This window comes from Panthera uncia, chromosome B4 (assembly GCF_023721935.1).
Source record: "Panthera uncia isolate 11264 chromosome B4, Puncia_PCG_1.0, whole genome shotgun sequence".
Taxonomy (NCBI): domain Eukaryota; kingdom Metazoa; phylum Chordata; class Mammalia; order Carnivora; family Felidae; genus Panthera; species Panthera uncia.
In genome coordinates, this window is record NC_064809.1 from 52681035 (window position 1) to 52697005 (window position 15971).

The 15971-nt window shown below is 38.4% G+C and overlaps 1 protein-coding gene across 3 annotated transcripts in view; it reads right to left on the reverse strand.

The window, feature by feature from the left end:
- Positions 1-1043: 1043 nt before the first annotated feature.
- Positions 1044-15971, reverse strand: part of LOC125920136 (cationic amino acid transporter 3-like) — a 52453-nt gene continuing 37525 nt past the window's right edge. For 2 of the 3 annotated variants that reach the window (XR_007456962.1, XM_049627135.1), the window contains one exon: positions 1044-1127. The gene's annotated coding sequence lies outside the window, so the exon portion shown is untranslated. The remainder of the gene's footprint in view (positions 1128-15971) is intronic. The other variant, XR_007456963.1, reaches the window with a different exon arrangement.

Below are 15971 nucleotides of genomic sequence, written 5' to 3' on the forward strand. Positions count from 1 at the left end.
TCCCTCTCTCTCTGCTCCTCTCCTGCTCACACTCTGTCTTTCTCTCTCTCAAAAACAAAATAAACATTAAAAAAAAAAAAATTTAAATCGCAAAATGTACTTCTTGGGAGTCTACTGGATGTCTAATGAAATTTTCATTTTCCTATTTAACTAGATTATTGTGCCCTCTATAGGAAAGAAATGGCATTATTGTCCAGCTACTGCTTATCAGTTCAAAATTTTTGAGTAGTATAAAGATGACTAATACTAAGAAGCCATTGGGGAATTATATGGTCTCATTAAAACCACCCTAAATGGCCTTAAAATTTATTTCTTATGGAGAAGCTTAACTATGTTCTTATTTCATCAACCCATCAGCTGGTGAGATGATACATTACTAAGCTCAATTCTCAAAACCTATTATATACACCTTTTCAAAATTATAAAGCATGTAGCTATATGCCAGTGCCAGAGAGAAAAAGCTTAAGCTCATTGTCAATTTATATCAAAACTTTCAATGAAAGAGGGGATGAATGAAATAGGATTAAGAGGTATCATCTTCTAGTATAAAGATAACAGCAGGATATGATGTACAGTAGAGGGAATATAGTCCATAATGTTGTACCAACTCTGTAGGGAGACAGAGGGTAACTAGACTTCTTGTGGTAACCATTTTGTAACGTATGAGAATACTGAATCACTATGTTATAAACCTGAAATTAATACAACATTCTACTTCAATTATTCTTCAACTAAAAAAATCAGCATCTTAGTATACTTGTTTTGCTTAAAAACTACAAAAAAATAGTTTTGGAGGATTATCAGGTAGAGAGAGAGAATATATTTTCTTGAATTAAGGCAGATCCTAAGAGTTCATGTACTGGCTCCCATCCTTCAGACACTTGCTTTTCAGGTTTATACTTGATACTCTACTGGTGTATTTACTTAGTGAACAAGTACTCAAAGTAATTTCTTAGACTTTCAAATTGTGCTTATGTTTAAATGCAAATAAATAAAAAAGTTAAAAAAAAAAAAGATATGTGGCTTACTTGGTTATGTTTTGACAAAATGACTCCATCTCATAAAGCTTCTGTTGTCCCACATTTTCCATCACCACCATTGAACTTATTCTGAATATATCTCCAAAGCTGTAATACAAAATACAGTCGCTTTCATGTCATCTCAGCTGGTAGTGTGAGAAATCTTGAGATTGCATAGCTACTTAAAAATTTCAAAATATGCAAAAATAATATATATAAAATCAGGTAGCAATGCTTTATAGTCTAAATATATCACATCTACAAAGTTCAGAAATGTGAAAGTTAATTTGTAACAGCTTCCCTCAAATTATAAAAAGAAAAAAAATGACTATAGAAACTTAATCCACTTTATGAGTTAAAAAATATATACATAAATAATCCAGTTATTGAAGTTATAGATTAGAGACCACTAATCAAAAATTCAGAAGGCAAAGATGGGACACCAAATTATCTTAGCAAACATAGGAAACAATTCATAACACTCCAATACAAGTAAAATAGGCACTTAAAGTAAAAAAAAAAAAAAAAAAACTGCAAAAATGACTTCATTCTAAAAATAGTAGCTAATAATGAAGATTCAAAATACAGAATTATTAAACATCATCTATAGTGTGCTCTCTAGAAAAGCTTTTTTAAAAGTTACTTCTGAATAGGAGTTATACATACCTGCACATCCTTGGTAATAATTCAATAGATTTATTCACTGATGAATAACAAACCTCCCATGTTGTTATATTAATTCCCGTATCAAATGCAACCGTGGCCACTACTATCTAATCTGTTTTTACACTTTATGTTAATTAAATTAAGTTAAAATATTTTTAATGTTTTTATTTATTTATTTTTGAGACAGAGAGAGACAGAGCATAAGCAGGGGAGGGGCAGAGAGAGAGGGAGACACAGAATCTGAAGCAGGCTCCAGGCTCCGAGCTGTCAGCACAGAGCCCGACACGGGGCTCAAACCCACAAACCGTCATGACCTGAGCTGAAGTTGGAGGCTTAATCGATTGAGCCACCCAGGCGCCCCATTAGTCTATAATTTTAGAACCAACTGAATTATAACCAAGGCTCTACTTCAGTAAAGGGTTTAAATTTAAAAAAAAAAAAAAAGGAAAAAAAATAAAAAAGAACCACAGAAGCATACCTTAGAAACATTTAACATGGTAGCTGAAATTCCTAATGTTTTAAAACCATTAACTGGTCTTCCCTAAGAGAGATCAATGGGCAAATCACAAGGGTAAAACCTAAAAGAAAAAGTAACTACCTTAAAATTTACACTTTCTCCAGAATAAGTTTCTACCACTCACCTGAGGGCATCACACATTAATATACTTCCTATTTTTTAGCCTCATTAATAGAGGCAATAAATAAATGATCATTAACCAAATAAGCAAATAGAAGATTACAGGGAAATCTCTTCCTTTATTCAATACTATAAAAATAGGGGCGCCTGGGTGGCTCACTCGGTTAAGCATCCGACTTCGGCTCAGGTCATGATCTGACAGTTCGTGGGTTCAAGCCCTGCATCGGGCTCTGTGCTGACAGCTCAGAGCCTGGAGCCTGTTTCAGATTCTATGTATCCCTCTCTCTCTCTGCCCCTCCCCTGTTCACGCTCTGTCTCTGTCTCAAGAATAAACAAACATTAAAAAATAATAATAATAAAAATAGGTATCATTTTGAATTTTTACTTTACTATCATTTTTTAACAATCAGTATTGGTAATCTCAGCAAAATAACATAAATCTAGTCAAATACTGTCCAGTTATATCGGGAAAAAATTACTACAAAGCTTTCCAAAGATAGCAACCTGTATAGTTAAGAATGGTAGTTACATAAGCATTCTTCCACACTCACTGTACCAGATTAATTTATGCTGAGTAGAAACTGATGAATAGTTTATTGACTGAAGTTCTTTTTTTTTTAATATTTATTTTATTTGAGAGAGAGAGAGAGAGATGGCATGAGCAGAGTAGGGGCAGAGAGAGAATTCCAAGCAGGCTCTACACTGGGAGCACTCAATGAGATCATGACCTGAGCAGAAATCAAGAGTTGGATGCTCAACTGACTAAGCCACCCAGGCACCCCTTGACCGAAGTTCTGAAAGTATATCCCTTTTTCTTATTACTGAAACTGTCTGCAGCTATATAGCTATTCTACATTATTAAAATTGCTGACCTCTGTAGTTTGTTCCTTAAAATAACCTGAGACAGAGAGCAGATAAATTAAAAACTATACTCAGATTCAGACTTTATCAGGGATTTTACCATCTCAAATAGTCTCTCTGCTGTATTTTCACATTCTCCCTCATCAATGGTAACTTCTCATTACATTTAAACATGGGCAAGCCTCTCTCATCTTTGAAAAACCCTGGATACCTAATTTAGGGCACCCTCTCTTTTTCCCTTCACAGCAGTTCATTCCAAAGAATATCCCATTCAGTAGCCCCCCATCCTCAATTTCTCTCCCCTCTCTCTCCATTCCCACGTAAATTCTTTCTCCAAATGTACCCTACTTCAGTGAACAACTTCACCATTTGTCCCAGCCTAGAATTTGGGCGTCATTCTAGACTATCCCTTCTCCTACCCCCATCCAGTGAATACCAAGTCCTTCTGAATCTACCTCCTAATTATTTCTATAATTCCTCCGTCTTCTAAACCACAATTCTGACAAGTCTCTTACCGGTATAAAACCCTTCCATGGTTTCCCACTAATCTAAGGAAGATTTTATAGTATCTTTCAAGACTCTTTCCACATGCCTTGCCCCTCACTGCCTGCCACACTGAAATTCTTCCAGATTACTGATATTCCCTACACACATGTTCTTACTTTTGGGCTCTCAGAAATACTGCTCCGCTGAATGAACACTCTTCCTTACTCTGCTATCCTTTCTTTGCCTACTTATCCTTCAGCTTTTAGCTCAAATGCCACTTCCTCAGACAGCCTTCTCTGGACAGCCCCTAGACCAGATCTTTGCACTGACTTAATTCCCTATTAACACCTTTATCACAAAACCTTTACTGCAATTGCTTGCAATTACCTATACTCACTAGACTGGAGTCAATAAACTAAGAACTGGCTGCTTGTTTGGGTAAATAAAGTTTTAATTTTCATCTAAAATTTTCTACATGGTTTTATGTAGGTTGAGTAGATTAATGATTAAGATTTAAAGAATCCCTACACTTTTCTCTGTTAATTTTCAATGTCTACAAGAACAACTGTTTTTCATTAACTTTTTTAAAAGTTTATTTATTTATATTATAAAACAGAGATCAATAGGACTTTAATAGCTAGAGAGGAAAAATCAATGCCTGGCTTCAAAGCTTCAAAGAATAGGCTGATTTTCTGTTAGGAGCTAACAGAGCCAATGCTCATTTACCATTACAAAACTCATAGGGGCAAGAATTATGCTAAATATACTCTGTCTATGTTCAGTAAGCCTGAATGACAGCACATTTGTTTATAACATGTTTACTAAGTACTTTAAGCCCACTGTTGAGACCTAGTGCTCAGGGGGAATAAAACAAAGAAAGATTTTTTCCATTGATAGTGCATCTGGTCACCCAAGAGCTCTGATGGAGCTCCATCTCTGATGGAGATGTCCAAGAGATTCATCTTGTTTTCATGCCTGATAACACAGCATCCATCTGCAACCCATGGGTCAATAAGTCATTTTTGACTTTCAAGTCTTATTATTTACAAAATACATTTCATAAGGCTATAGCTGCCACAGATAGGGATTGCTCTGATGGATCTGGGCAAAGTCAATTGAAAACCTTCTGGAAAGGATCTGCCATGCTAGATGCCATTCAGAAAATTCATTATTCATGGGAAGAAGTCAAAATATCAATATTAACAGGAATTCAGAAGAAGTTGATTCCAACCCTCATGGATGACTTTGAGGGTTCAAGATTTCATTGGACAAAGTCACTGCAGATACAGTAGAAACAGCCAAAGAACTAGAATTAGAAGTAGAGCCTGAAGACGGGAGTGAACTGCTGCACTCTCATGATAAAAATAACAGGAGTCATCTTAGGGGTGAGTGAATAAAGTGGTTCTTGAAGATGCTGTAAAAATTGTTGAAAGAACAACAAAGGATTTAGAGTATTACATAAACTTACTAGTTAATAAAGGAGCAGCAGCAGGTTTTGAGAGGACTGGCTCCAATTTTGAAAGAAGTTCTACTGTAGGTAAAATGCTACCACATGTACAGAGAAATCATACATGAAAAAAAGGAAAAGCCTACCAATGTGGCACACTTGATTGCTGTCTTGTTTTAAGAAATTGCCACAGCCACCCCAACTTTCAGCAACCACCACCCTGATCAGTCAGCAGCCATCAACATCGAGGGAAGACACCTGACCAGCAAAAATACTACACTCACTGAAAGCTCATTTTTCAGCAATATAGTATTCTTTTTTTTTTTAAAGTTTATTTACTTATTTTGAGAGATAAAGAGGGGGAGAGAGTGTGAGTTGGGGACGAGCAGGGAGAGAGAAATCCCAAGCAGGCCCCCACGCTGACAGTAGAGCCTGAAGCAGGCCTCAAACCCATGAACCGTGAGATCATGACCTGAGCTAAAACCAAAAACTGGATGCTCAACTGACAGAACTCCAGCAATAAAGTATTCTTAATTAAGATATGAACATTGTTGTTTGAGACATTCTATTGCAAACTTAATAGATCACAGTATAAATATAATTTTTATATGCACTGGGAAACCAAACAATTCATTTACCTTGCTTTATGATATTGGCTTTATTGTAGTGGTTAGAAACAAACCTATAAGATCTCTGAGGTATGCCTGTATCACCAGAAAAGTAGGGAATATATGTGGGAATAGATTCTAAGGATACTAAATCAGAGTGAACAGAACAAAATAGGTAAAAAGCTAAATTTACTGATACAAAAATTCTGGCTTAGTGCATTAAATACAGTGGCCAGGAGTGGCTCTAATAATTTACTTGGCTGTTTGCCAGAAACATGGCTCCAATGATTAATGTCAGAAAGTTGGGCTGGAATGACACAGGTGTAGATTCCAATGACACTGAAGTGCTAGAACTTCCTAGGTATAGTCTAAAAAGGGAGTCCAGAGGCTTAGGGAGATGGGAATGCTAGAGTGGATTATCAGGTAGATTACTATCTACTCTCTTGCTGTGTCCACCAGCAAAATCCAGAGGACACTCCCTTCACTAAGGTTGTGAAAAATACATTAATAAGGGAGCCCCAGCATCCCTGAAGAACTCATAGTGGCTGTTCTCTGTAAGCTAGGAATGACAGTAAGGAAAGTACTGCCTTTGAACTAGGTCAACAGAATCAATAAGAATGATGGATTCCAAGGCATGGGAGCTACATGGTAGCAATTCAATTCATAACCAAAGAAAAGGCACATGTGTTGCTATAAGAGGCAAGAGAACAGAAGCAGTAATCACAATAGTCCACAGAGAACTCTGGCATTGGCTAGTTGGTCATGATGTCCTTGAAACAGGTAACTCAATCTGAATATGCAGAATACAAAGCCCTGATTCTGGTAAATGGAAGTTTGACCTGAATCACTACAGAGTCAGAGTCCTTCAACCAGTTCCCAGAAATGACCCAATTTATAGACAAAGAGTCCCTTGAATAAAGTGGAGGTTGGGACCCTTTGAGGAAGAATTCTAATACATAACTAAAATTTTATGTAGTAAGTCTTCACACTAGTATTCTCCAGAGGAACTTATCAGAGTAATTACGTACTGGGGAAAGGAAAATAACTTCTCAGAAATTACTGGACATTAACTCTGAAATGACAGTTTCTGGAAGACTAAAATGCCATGGTGATCCACCAGTCAAAACACGGACTGGACTTTATAAAAGTCACATGAATGATGCAGTTTTGCTCAGGTTCATTACAGAGTGGGCCCAGGAGGTCCTCTAACCTACTCTATGGTTATTTCCCCGGTTCCAGATCATATTATCAGAACAGACATATTCAGCAACTAACCAAATCCATGTATTGGTCCCCTGGCCTATGACTAAGGACTATTATGGTAGGAAAGATCAAGTAGATGCCAGCATAACTGCCCTTACCTACCAAAACAGTGAATACAATACCGTTTGTCCCATAGATAGGATCTTGGGTCTAGGGATCAGGGTGGAAATGGGAGTGGCTCCTCTTACAATTGCCTCCTAGTGATCCACCAGTGAAATGCTTGCTTCCCATCCCTGAAATTTTGAACTTTGCTGGTTTAGAGGTCTGGGGCGCCTGGGAGGCTCAGTCAGTTAAGCATCTGACTTTGGCTCAGGTCATGAACTCATGGTTGGTGGGTTCGAGCCCCACATCAGACTCTGTGCTGACAGCTCAGAGCCTAGAGCATGTTTCAGATTCTGTGTCTCCCTCTCTCTCTGCCCCTGCCCTGCTCACACTCTGTCTCTCAAAAAAATAAATAAACATTTAAAAAAAAAAAATTAGAGGTCTAAAGCAAGGAATAAATGCTTCTACCAGGGGAAAAAGCAATGGTTCCATTTAAATGGCAGTGGACTGCCTCTTGACCACCTTGAGCTCCTGGTTGCCAGTAAATCAGCAGGCAAAGAAGGGTTTACTGTACTGGCTTGGGTGAGTGATTCTGACTATTCAAGGGAAATTGGATTGCTACAACACTACTGAAAATTAAGGAGGAGTATGACTGAAATGTAGGGGAACCTCTAGAGTACCTTTTGATATTCCCATGTCCTGTGATTAGAAAGTTAATGCAGGGGCACCTGGATGGTTCAGTCAATTAAGCATCTGACTTCAGCTCAGGTCTTGATCTCACGGTTCATGAGTTCAAGCCCCGCATTGGGCTCTGTGCTGACAGCTCAGAGCCTAGAGCCTGGAGCCTGCTTTGGAATCTGTCTCCCTTTCTCTCTGCCCATCTCTGCTCACATTGTCTGTCTGTTTCTCTCTCTCTCTCTCTCAAACATAAATAAACATTAAAACATAAATAAAAAAATAAAGTTAATGCAAAACTGCAAGACCTGGGGTGCCTTGGTGGCTCAGTTGGTTAAGCATCCAAGTTTTGCTCTGGTCATGATCTCATGGTTCATGAGTTCGAGCCCCACATTAGGCTTTGCACTGATAATGCAGAACCTGCTTTGGATCCTCTGTCTCCCTCTCTGCCCCTCACCTAAGCTCACATGCATTCTCTCTCAAAAATAAAAACAAAACAAAACAAAACTACAAAACCCAAATACAAGCAAACTGCTAAGGCAAGTCCACACACCAGGCAAGGATGTGTGACTAATTAAGATACTTGCTGAGAGCAAAAGAATAAGGAATGGGAAACTGAAGTGAACAGTTATAAAATAACATCTAATGACCAGATGATCAAGTGAGAAACAGGACTGTAATAACTATAAGCGTTTCTTATTTTCTTGTCGTTGGTGGTATGTATGTATGTATGTATGTATGTATGTATGTATTTAGGTCCCTTTTCCTATTTTCCTAACATCTAAATAAAATGTGTTAATAGTAGCTGACTTCACATCTCAGGAGTTAAGTTAGAGGATTACCAAAGAAGGATGTGATTCAGCAGGAAGAGGAATGAGCATCATCCAAAGATGAATAACAAGAACCTGTGCCCTTTTCAGGGGGAGAGGAAGAGTTTATCTTTGGTTGTACAAGGGACAGTTGTTTCCTTGGACAGCCAGATATATGGAAGGTAGAAGTGAAAGAGTGCCCTTGTTTTCCATATGTGAAAAGGTTAATTAAGGCCAGGGTTGATGACCTCACTGGCACAGGGCAGCACCAAGCCCACAACTCTGGCTGCTGCTAGATATCCTTGGGGAAAGAGCAGAGTCTGCAGCTCCCCCAGATGCTGTTGGTTCTCCTTCAGCTTCTCTGAACCCTCAGCCAAGCAGTATGCTGGTCCATGTGCATGTACACCCACTCCTGAATCATCCACACTGGAGACTGTGAGGCACTGAGACTAATACAGGTTCTGCTAAGAAACACGATTCACGATTCACGATTCACAGGTTGCAGTTTGCCTCTGCACCCCCACTGTACATCACCTTCTCTTCCTGACCGCTGGCATGGACTTCAGTGCCAGACACACAGGTGACAAACACCAGGGAAGAGCTTGACCACTTCACACAATCACATAAGGTTAAATCCCTCCAATAAATCCCTTGTGTCATGCATAGTGCCTCTGCTTCTCTGATCAAACCCTAACTGACAGAGAACTTCCGATCCAAGATGGCAACATAGAAGACCCTGAACTCATCTCCTCCACAGACACAACAAATCTACACCTATTAACAGAGCAATTCTTTCTAAAGAACTGCGAGCAGACTGAACAGCTTCTGCACAACAAAAGATAGAGCACATGAAAAACAGCAAGAGACACACACTGTAACAAAGAAAACTCCCAGCCCCTATGCTGCAAACTACAGTGGGAAAGGATACTATTGAAGGCCCGAGAGCAGGTTCATCTGCCCTGGGACACAGAAAAACAGCCACAGTTTGGAAGGGAAATTAGAATATAAAGGAACCAGCCTTAGGCCACTACCAGATGGTGGGGCAGCTCCTAGAACTCTCTCCAGATCTGAGGCGCTGACACGTGCCATGGTTAACGTTCCCAGTCCACCTTGACAGCACAGACAGGAGCGGGTTCCGGAAGCCATAGCTGGCCTGCTGCCCCAGCGAGCCCTGGTCCCCTAGCCCACATCACGCCTGGATCCCTTAGAGCACAGAAAAGAAGCTGAAGTTTAAAAGAGCAACTGTAATATAAACGATCCAGCCCTAGAACTCCACCAAATGGCAAGGGAGCTGCTGGAAATCTCTGGATTGGAGGGCCTGGTGAGTGCCAGATCCTGTGTTCTCTTCCACCTTGCTAGCATGGATGGGAGCACAATCCAGGCACCCTAGCTAGCCTACTGCCTCAGTGAGCACTGGTCCCTAGTCTACACCATCCCAAGCCATCCTACCAAGGCAGCCCCAACGCAATGCACACTGCAGCACCCTGGTCAGCGCTCACTACAACTACAGCCAACCTGCCGAAGTGACACAGGCACAAAGCACCTGGGAACCACGCAGACCTGTACCATGTTGACTCCAGATGATATGTGCTAGGACACCACAGTGCACAGCACTCCAGGACCTCCTGGCTCTTGCTCTCTTCTGGTCTAGCTACTCTGTGGCTCTAGCCACAGAGCACCACAGGAATCTCTGCCTTGCACCCACCTTGGTTACAGCCACCTTGCCCAGGAACCACCGATTTGGGAGTGCCCTGGGAGACTCCCTGCCCCCGTCCCGCCTCACGGCCCCACAGGACACAACATGTGCGGAGCATCCCAGCACACCCTGGGTCATGCCCACTTCAGCTCCAGCCACCCCATGTAGGTGTCCCCTATGTTGAACACCCTAGGACACCCTGGCTTGCACCCACATCAGTTTCAGCTCTTGTGCCAGGGTACCATCTGTACAAAGAGGACTGCCCAGGCCAGTGGCCACCTCAGCTCTGGCCATCCCACCAAGGCAGCACCAGCACAGAGGACCCCAGCACCCCTGGCCCATGCCAGGCAAAGCTCCAAGTCAATGAAAGCCACCAGGCACACACAGTCTGCACAGGGGACAACCACACATATACATAGGACTATTCTTTCAAGTTTAGGAGATGTAGCTGCTCAGCCTAATTCACAGAAACAAACACAAAAAAGTCCAAAAAAAAAAAAAATGAGGAGACAGACCATATGCTCCATTTAGGAGAAAACAAAACCTCAGATAAAGGACTAAATGAAATGGATATGGCAAATCTACTTGATGAAGAATTCAAAGTAACGGTCATAAAAATGCTCACCGGACTAGAAAGTAGAATGGATAAGCTCAGTGAGAACTTCAACAAACAGATGGAAAATATAAAAGAGAACCAATGAGAGCCAAAGAATATGGTAACTGAAATAAAATACAGTAGATCACAGGAAGCAGAAAAACAGTCCAGCAATCTGGAAGACAGGGTAATGGAGAACACCCAACCTGAATGTTTTATTTATTTTTTAATGTATTTTTGAGAGAGAGAGAGAGAGAGAGAGAGAGAGTGAGTGAGCAAGCAGGCAGGAAAAGGGCAGAGAGAGAGGGAGACACAGAATCCAAAGCAGGCTCCAGGCTCTGAGCTGTCAGCACAGAGCCTGATGCAGGGCTTGAAACCATGAACTGTGAGATCGTGACCTGAGCCAAAGTCGGAAGGATGCTTCACTGACTGAGCCACCCAGAAGAGAATAGGGGTGCCTGGGTAGCTCAGTTGATTAAGCATCTGTCTCCCAATTTTGGCTTAGGTCATGATCTCACGGTTCATGATTTGAACCCCATGTTAGGCTCTGCACTAACAGCACGGGGCCTGCTTGGGATTCTCTGTTTCTTTTCCTCCTTCCCTCCCTTTCTCTCTCTCTCTCTCAAAAATAAATAAACATTTAAAAAAGAGGATAGATTCAGGGTCCTCTGTAACAACAATTAAGCATAGTAACATTTGCATTATAGGGGTGCAAGAAACAGAAGAAAGAGAGGAAGGGGCAGAAAACTCATATGAAGAAATAATAGCTAAAATAGTTCTCTAATATGGAGAACAAAACAGACATCCAAGGTTCAGTAAGTACAGGCAGCCCTTAAAAAAATGAACCCAAGGAGGTCCACACAAAAACACATAATGTAAATGGCAAAGATTAAAGAGAGAGTTTTAAAAAGGACCAAGAGAGAAACAAAAAGTTATATTCAAGGAAAACTCCATGAGGCTATCAGCTGATTTTTTAGCAGAAACTTTGCAAACCAGAAGAGAATGGCATGATATACTCAAAATGGTGAAAAGAAAAAAACCTGGAACCAAGAATACTCTACACAGCAAGGTTATCATTCAGAATTGAAGAAGGAATAAAGAGTTCCCTGACAAATAAAAAGTAAAGGCGTTCATCACCACTACACTGGCCTTACCAAAAAAAAAAAAAAAGTTAAGTGGAATTCTTTAAGTGGAAAAGAAAAGGCCATAATTAAAAATTTAAACAATTATGAAAGGAAAAATATTCCATTAGTAAAATCAAACATAACAGTAAGATAGTAGAGAAATCACTTATATAGCTAGTATGGTTAAAAAATAAAGAGAAATAAAATCCACTGTACCTAAAATAAATTATGGGAACTCACAAAATAAAGAGATGTAAAAACTTCTAATATATACATAAACATTGAGGAGGATAGTAAAATTGAAATTCTCTTAGAATGTGTTCAAACTTGGGGTGCCTGGGTGGCTCAGGCAGTTAAGTGTCCGACTTTGGCTCAGGTCATGATCTTACAGTTTGTGAGCTGGAGCCCCAAGTGGGGCTCTGTGCTGACAGCTTGGAGCCTGGAGCCTACTTCAGATTCTGTCTCCCTCTCTCTCTGCCCTTCCCCACTTGCACTCTGTCTGCCTCTCTCTCAAAAATAAACAAACATTTAAAAAAAAGTTCAAACTTGAGTAGCCATCAGCTTAATTTACATTGGTATACACATGTTATATATGAACCTCATGGCAACCACAAGCCAATAACCTCTATGAGATATATAAATAATAAAGAGAAAGAAACCCAAGCATAACACTAAAGAAAGTCATCAAAAAGGAAAACAGAAAAAAGAAAGTCATCAGTTACAAAAAAAGAGAGCAAGAGAATAAGGAAAAAAGAATGACAACAACAACCAGAAAACAAGTAACAACATAGCAATAAGTATATATCTACTCATAATTACCTTAAATGTGAACAGTATAAATATGCTGCAATCAAAACCTAGAAGCTGAAAGGAAAAAAACAAAACAAAACACAAAACAAGACCCATCTATATGCTGCCTACAAGAGACTCACTTCAGACCTAAAAAAACATACAGACTAAAAATTTAGAGATGAAACAAAATATTCCATGCAAATGGAGACAAGTGGAGATAGCAACATATCAGACAAAACATACTTTAAAACAAAGACTATTATAACAAAGGAATTACATTACAATAAAGAGATCAATCCAACAAGAGTATATAGCAACTATAATTCACTATGCAACCAACATTGGAACATCTAAATACATAAAGCAAATATTAAGAGACATAAAGAGAGAAATTGATGGTAATGCAATAATAGGAGACTTTAACACCCCACTTACATCAACACACAGATCAAAACAGAAAATCAATGAGGGAACAATATCTTTGAGTAACACATTAGACTAGATGGAGCTAACATACATACAGAATATTACATCAAAAAACAGCACAATACATATTCTTTTCAAGTGCACATAGGATATTCTTCAGGATAAATCACATGTTAGGCTACAAAAAAAGCCTCAAAAAATTTAAAAAGATTGAAATATTATAAATCATCTTTTCTGACCACAATGGTATGAAACCAGAGATCAATTATAAGAGAAAAGGGGGTGGGGGGAGACACAAACACATGGAGCTTAAATAACATGATACTAAGCCACCAACAGGTCAACAAAAAAGCAAAGAGGAAATTAAAAAAAAAAACAAAAAACACATGGAGACAACTGAAAATAAATGTGCAATGGTCCAAAATCTTTGGAACACAGTGAAAGCAGTTCAAAGAGGGAAATTTATAGCACTACAAGCCTACCTCAAGAAAAAAGAAAAATCTCACTCTAACCTTATACCTAAAGCAACTAGAAAAAGAACAAACAAATCCCAAAGTTAGTACAAGGAAGGAAATAATAAGCACCAGAAGAAGAATAAATGAAATAGAGACAGAAAGAAGAGAAGGGAAAGGGAAAGGGAAAAAGGAAAAGAAAGGAAAAAGAAAAGAAATTCAGTAAAATGTGGTTTCCATGAGCTGGTTCTTTGAAAACATAAAAAAACACTTGATAAACCTTTAGTCAAACTCATCAAGATAAAAGAGAGAGAACCAAATAAATTCAGAAATGAAAGGTAAATAACTGATACCACAGATATACAAAAGATTATGAGACTACTATGAAAACATATGTCAACAAATAGGACAATCTAGATGAAAAAATTCCTAGAAACACAACCTTCCAAAACTGAATCAGGAAGAAATAGAAACAGACCAATTATAGGTAAGGCAATTCAACTAGGATATCAAACAACTATGAACAAAGAAAAATCCAAGACCAGATGGATTCACAGGCAAATTCTATCAGGCATTTAAAAAAGAGTTAATACCTATTCTCCTCAACTATTCCAAAAAATAGAAGGGGAAGGAAAGCTTCCCAATACATCCTATAAGGCTGGCATTACCCTCATACCAAATCCAGACAGATACCACAGAAACACACACACACACACACACACACACACACACACACACAACTACAGGCCAATATCCCTGATAAATGCAGATGAAAAATTCTCAATATTAGCAAAGCACATTCAACAATATATCAAAACAATCATTCACTATTATGAAAAATCATATGCCAACAAATTTGATAGCCTAGAAGAAATGTATAAATTCTTAGAAACATACAACTTCCAAAACTGTATCAGGAAGAAATAGAAACAGACCAATAACATCCCAAAACTGAATCAGGAAGAAATAGAAAATTTGAACAGAATGATAACCAGAAATGAAACTGAATCAGTTAATCAAAAAACTCCCAGCAAACAAAAGTTTAGCACCAGATGACTTCACAGATGAATTCTTACAAATATTTAAAGAAGAGTTAATACCTATTCTTCTCAAACTATTTCAAAAATTAGAAAAGGACGGAAAACTTCCAAATTCATTCCATGAAGCCAGCATTACCCTGATACCAAAACCAGATAAAGACACTACAAAGAGAACCACAGGTCAATATCTCTGATAAACATAGATGCAAAAACCCACAATAAAATATTAGCACACCAAATTTAACAATACACTAAAAAACAAAAAATCATTCACCAAGTTCTAGTGGGATTTACTCCAGAGAGGCAAGGGTGGTTCAATTATTTGCAAATCAATCAATACGATACATCACATCACCAAGAGGAAAAATAAAATCATATGCTCAACTTAATAGATGGAGAAAAAGCATTTGATAAAATACAACTTCCATTCAGGATAAAAATTCTCAACAAATTAGGTTTAGAGGGAACATACCTCAACATAATAAAAGCCATACATGAAAAACCCACAGCTAATATCATACACATGATGAAAAACTGAAAGCCTTTATTCTAAGATTAGGAAAAGACAAGAATGTCCACTCTCACCACTTATTCAACACAGTTGGGAGTCCTAGCTGCAACAATCAGACAAAAAAATAAAAACCATCCATATTGGTAAAGAAGTAGAACTGTCACTATTTGTAGATTTCTATACTATATATAGAAAACTCTAAAAGACTCTACTGAAAAACTATTAGAACAATAAAGTTGCAGGATACAAAATTAATATATAGACATATGTTGCAATTATATACACTAATAATGAAGTAGAAGAAAAATTATAAAAACAATTCCATTTACAACTGTACCAAAGAGAATAAAATACCTAGGAATAAACCTAAGCAAAAAAAGTGAAAGACCTGTAAACTACAGGACACTGCTAAAAGAAATTGAAGAAAACACAAATGGAATATTCTCCGCCCACAAACTAAAAGAAGTGACACTGTTAAAATGTTCATAATGTCCACAGCAATCTACAGATTTAGTGAAATCCCTATCAAAATTCTAATGGCATTTTTCATAAAACTAGGGCAAATAATCCTAAAATTTGTATGGAACCACAGAAGACTTCAAATAGCAATCTTGACAAAGAAGAAATGAAACTGGAGTTATTACAATCTCAGATTTCAAGATATATTCTAAAACTTCAGTAACCAAAACAGTATGGTACTGGTCCCAAAACAGACACATTGATCAATGGAACACAATAGAGAGCCCAGAAATAACTCCACATCTATACGGTTAATTTACGACAAATGAAGCAAGTATATACAATCCAGAAAAGATAGTCTTT